Below are 6,065 nucleotides of genomic sequence, written 5' to 3'. Positions count from 1 at the left end.
CCAGCTATTCCAGCAGGCGAATTAAAGCAGAAGCTCTTTATATGTTCAGAATCTTGATTCACTGCAAATTTGGAAACTACTGCAGTCTTTTTTTTGAAAATGAGAAGCTGTTCACTTCATACTCGTTATTTACTTAGTGGTGTGTAGAACGAAAATTACTTAAAAAAACTCCCTCAGCGCTAAGTAAATATGCTGGTTGTCTGAGGTATGTTCTAATTTGTGCTAAAGATTACAATTGCTGCTGTATTTGCATTGCTGGCTGTGGTGGTCGTGCGGCTCTAGGCACTTCAGTCCAGAACCACGGGACTGCTACAGTCGCAGGTTCGAATCCTGCCTCGGGCATGGATGTGTGTGATGTCCTTAGGTTAGTTAGGTTTAAGTAGTTCTAAGTTCTAGGGGACTGATGACCTAAGATGTTAAGTCCCATAGTGCTCAGAGCAATTTGAACTATCAAGTTCCGCTACTATATGATAATGACATCCCACATTTGACATTTATGAGTAGCTCCACTTTCAGTGTAACCACCCAGTACTTTGATCTGTCCCTTGCCACTACACTGGGAAGAGAAACAATGTCCAGTCACATGCCGGCCGGAGTGGACGAGCGGTTCTAGGCGCTACAGTCTGGAACTGCGCGACCGCTACGGTCGCAGGTTCCAGTCCTGCCTCGAGCATACTCCTCTGTAGGTACATACATCTAGAAAGTTTGGGAAAGGCTTGCTGTCAATAATTACGTGATTGTTTTGGCGGAGGTATGCTTCTCCATGTTGTTGCTTTATGGATCCTTTTGTTTGGGAACAATAGGGCTATGTACAGCAATATGACGCTCGAATGCAGACTAAACAACTCTGTACCCACTATTGTTTGTGTATTCATGGAGACTGTGCGTTCCTATTGCTGGATGGCAATTATCTTCTTTTCCAATATGTGCACTGAGATCTGCAATAATTATTTTAACATCATGCACAGGGCATCCATCAGAGGCTCCCTTGAGGTTCTCATAGAAGGCATCTTTATCCTGGTCATCTGCCACTTCTGTAGATGCATGTACATTGATCAATGAATAGTTTGTGAATTGGGTCATCAATCTCATTTGTCAGATTCTAGATGTTATGCCTGTAAATCCACGAACTAGATGATTAAATTTCTGTCTTACTGCGAACCCTGTACCAAATTCATGGCTGCCCTCTGGACCATGGTAGAAAATTATCCAGTTTCCCATATCGAGCACAACATGTCCATTCCACTGCATTTCCTGTGGGGCAACTATGCCTGCCTTGGTTTTATCGAGCTGTTCCAGCAGTGACCTCAGGGCTCCCGCTGTATTTAATAATCTTACAATCCAAGTTCCAATAAACACATCATTTTTCCTTTTTCGTTTTCCTTTGCCTTTCCCTGTAATGATGCTGTGTCGTTGTCCATATAATAGTCCAGCCTCATGACTCTGAAGTTTATGAACTTTTTTCTTTTTTTTTAGAAGAGGGGGTTGTTAGCCACTTGCCCAGCCTCCAACTTAGAGGTCAAGGATTTGCATCAGGTTTAGTCCTTTAGGGAACTTGGCTTCACTACTCCTCTAGAGGCCTTCCGCACCATGTTTTGGGACACAATTTGTCTGGCTCCTCCATCAAGATTAACACACTGCCTGTAGCAACGTTACTGCCAGCACAGCTCTTGACTTCTTCATCTACATCTACATCTACATCTATAATCTATATGGATACTTTACAAATCACACTTAAGTGCCTGTAGAGGGTTAACCCAACCACCTTCACAATAATTCTCTATTATTCCACTCTCGACCAGTGCATAGAAAAAACTAACACATATATCTTAATGTGTGAGCTCTAATTTTCCTCGTTTTCCTTCCTGTGGGTTGACGTCAACAAATATTTTCAGTTTTGGAGGAGGAAGTCAGTGATTGAAATTTCGTGAGAAGATTCCGCCACACCAAGAAACGCCATTTTTTAATTATGTCTGCCCCAAATCCTGTATCATGTCGGTGACACTCTCTCGCCTGTTTTGCGATGGTATAAAACGAGCTGCTTTTCTTTGAACTTTCTCAATGTACTCTGTTAATCGGATCTGGTAAGGATCCCAGATCGCACAGCAGCACTCCAAAAGAGGACGGACAAGTGTTGTGTAGGCAGTCTCTTTGGTAGATCTGTTACATTTTCTAAGTGTTCTACCAGTAAAACGCAGTCTTTGGTTAGCCTTCTCCACAACAATTTCTATGTATTCTTTCCAAATTAAGTTGTTCATAATTTTAATTCCTAGGTATTTAGTTGAATTTACGGACATTAGATTTGATTGATTTTTTGTGTAACTGTAGTTTAACAGATTCCTTTCAGCACTCATGTGGATGACCTTACTTCGACAGATCACGCAAGCCGTCCCGCCTGCTACCAAAGGTGCCCCCGACTAGGCAGCATCCCCTGGGAAGGATTTCTTATAGAGTTTATGCTATTGAAGAAATGAATACAGTTGGCAGGATCGAAATTATGTAGATTGCAATATTCAGAGATTAAGCGATTGTATGGAATAGAGTAGTGTATAGAGCTACAACAGACCAGTCTTAGAACTTTGTCACTGTTTAAATAGTCTGCTATTTCTTGCCTAATTCATTAGTTTTAAAATGAAACAAGAGTATCTGTAATGCAAATACACGGTAAAGGTAGAAAATCTAAACTGTTAAATAGAGGCTTACAGGAGTTTCTAGGTTTACATCCTATGTGATTCTAATGGTCTTTTATTCTAGTCTGAAAACTCTTTTAGATGCTGCCAGATTACATCAAAACATGACCCCATATTTAAGGTGGGAAGGATAGTAGGTGTAATAGGTACCCTTACTTGTTTTTTTCAGGTGATATCCGTATAATATATAATATTGAAGCTGATGTTATTTAAATTTTTCATCACGAACTCAATGACGGAGTTAATAAGTATGCTCAGCCAAATGGATAGTCATGCACCTAGAACTCAAACTAACATGGTAGTTAGCAAGTATATAGCAAGCTATAAAATGTGGTTTCATCCTTCACAAATTAGGAACCATTGTAAGAGAAAAACAGTCGCTTACATGCTACAGTTTCTTCTGTTAAAATTGTCTTCTTTGTATTAATCTCTGTGGACACTGTACTGTACACCAACAGTATTCCCATGGCAAAAGAAAGCAACCAGAGCTATCAACGTAATACTAAGTATGTGACTGAATCATATATGCCACCTTTATCGCTGATTTACAACATTAATTGTGTTATGATTGTACCCTAAAAGAATACATTACTCCAAAGGCAAACAGAAGTTGGGTGAGTCATTATCAGAAAGATGTGATGGACACAGACATGACCCTAGATATGGTAGTAATATAGATTTCACTTTTAGACTAAATAGATCTTAATCTTCACTGGGTTGAAGATGGCAATGAACTACCTTTATCAGCTCCACAGATATGCAGACAAATATGAGAGTTTTGTGTCATGTATCAAGTGCTAACATAAAACTTTTAAGAAGTGTGACGGTTGATTACTTGATTTGACAAACAATTATACAAGATTAATTTATGGGTATAGAGAAATAATTACATTGAAAACATCTGTATAAATGTTTTAAAATAAGTCACAGTCTGTCAACAGGCAATGATCCCCCTGTGTAGATATCTGCGCAAACGATTGTGCATGAAATAAATCACTGTCTTCACATGACACAAGATCTTATCTGCTACTCGCTCACACACACACACACACACACACACACACACACACACACACACAAAAAAAAACTGGAATGTAATAAGCATTGTATTTTTTTCCCTTTAATAGATGTTGGACATTTTAGTACTGTCATTAATTTATTTAGTACATAGGTTTAACTGAGGGCTCAAAATGAGCTGTAGTAAATGATTTTAGCTATATATATATATATATATATATATATATATATATATATATATATATATATATATATATATATATATCGCCACCTTCCATTCAAGCATAGAGTTCCATGTCAGCTGTTCATCTGTTGTTGCCACCAGACATATATCGTCTACAGCAGCTAGTCACTTGATGCCAGTTTCCGGTCTGAAACGTCAATGCAGGCAGGTGTGAGACACTCCCAACCTTCCTGCTGGATGAAACTGAATTTTGCTGCATTGGTAAGTCCACCACCTTCAACCACTGCCTTGGATGCCGCTTCATTTATGGTGTGAAGTACAGACTTACATCTTATCCAAGCAAACTATTGCATAAAATTGGTTGGTTCCTCATTTAAATAAAGTCCAAAAGTTGCTGAGAATTTTATTCCCGCTTTCACATTTAGGCCAGTGACTTGCAAGAAACTTTCTCAAAATTAATTCTTCAAATAAAATGTGTCAAGCTTTTCTTCCCTTATTTCGTATTCGTTTATTCATCGATCATCCAATACCACTTTTGCTATTTTCATCTGTGGTTGCAGTTCTGGGGTACTCTTCATGTGGATCAAATTAAATATAAGTACAGCCATGTCTGAATTACTTCACTGTTAAAAAAAAGGACTGAGATGCCTTGAGGCCGGCACACCTGCAATGATCCCCCTGTGTAGATATCTGCGCAAATGATTGTGCATGAAATAAATCACTGTCTTCACATGACACAAGATCTTATCTGCTACTCGCTCGCCATCTGTCGGTCTAGAAAATAAATTTCAATGGCAAGCAATTAGTCGTAAGTGGGGAAATTCTGTTATAGTTTGTGTTCGCAACTCTTGTAGCAAAATAGAACGGAAAGAAAATGCACGAAACAGAAATATATCATCTCTGACAAGTTACGAGTAACATTTTTATGGTTTTAGACATATTTGTTGTTTGAAACTTAGTATATTCTTCGGAATTATAGATGTGGCCAATGAGCTATAATGTAGTTTGTTTCTGAGTTGAGATTTTTAATTCGCTAGCCAACAACCTGCTATTGACTTTTGCACCAGAATATAAAACTTCATTCTGAACTCTAGACAGGGATCCATAGTTTATCTCGAAAGCTTTACATCCAATATATCTAATATTGTGGTAGAGAATTAACCTCCAATTCATTCTTTTTACGATGTACATGTAATTTTAGGAAGCCAAACTTGTGTAAGAATCCCTACGTCCCTGAAGGCAGTACTTGAAGATCTTTCATTATCACCTAAACACAATATTCTGACTGCATTTTTCTTAAGGACCTACTTTTTTGGCTACATTGTAACATACGATTATGGCATAAGACAGTAAAAGTGAAAGCATGTTAGCAATCCCTTTTGCTGTTCAACATAATGAGAGAGATTCCTTAGTGCAAAGCAAGCATAAATGAGAATTTTGGTTAAGTTATCCACATCCTAAAGCTACCTCTGCTTGATGAAATAATTTCTATCGGTGGCGTCTAAAATAGGTGGTGGATAAAGCTCTGTGTTAATATCTGCAATCTTTCCCTCAGTTGTTACTTGTATGCTTTTTTGTCTCATAGATAAGTGAACAGACTGACTAGTTGTCCAGAATGTGGAACATCTTGGGGGAAATTCCGCATCTGTAGTAATGGTTTTGAAAAAAACATCCGCTCCAGTTGAACTTTTAAGTTTATTTAAAATTACGACCAGTTTCGGCCCCAAGGCCATTGTCTAGTGGTATGTGTCTGGCGTCCTGAAAGGACATAGGAATGGAGTTGCAGAAGATATTATCTACAAGTCAAACTTTGAACTGTGTTTCATATGAGTCTTCTTCACTGGAATCATTAAAAAAGCTGTAGATATCAAAATGTCACAAACTTGGCCTTTATATTTCGTCTCCATCGACAGATCGAATATATTTCGTTGCTTTGTTTACTATTAGCTTTTTGTGGTAAACAGTCCACAACGAATTTATTTGTTTTACTACTATTCCCCCAGTTTGCCGTAGGTTCGACCGCACGTAATTTCTCTATTAAAGAATTATAAGCAGCTACCGCCTTGTCTCGGTCGCTGTATTCCTTGCTTTTAATTTTCCACAAACATGTATGACTCCTGTACGTTTCAATAAGTTTATCGATGAACTCTCCAGAACACTGACGTGTATCTGTC

This window comes from Schistocerca cancellata, chromosome 5, assembly GCF_023864275.1.
Source record: "Schistocerca cancellata isolate TAMUIC-IGC-003103 chromosome 5, iqSchCanc2.1, whole genome shotgun sequence".
In the NCBI taxonomy this organism is placed as follows: Eukaryota; Metazoa; Arthropoda; class Insecta; order Orthoptera; family Acrididae; genus Schistocerca; species Schistocerca cancellata.
Note: the sequence above shows the minus strand (reverse complement) of the source record.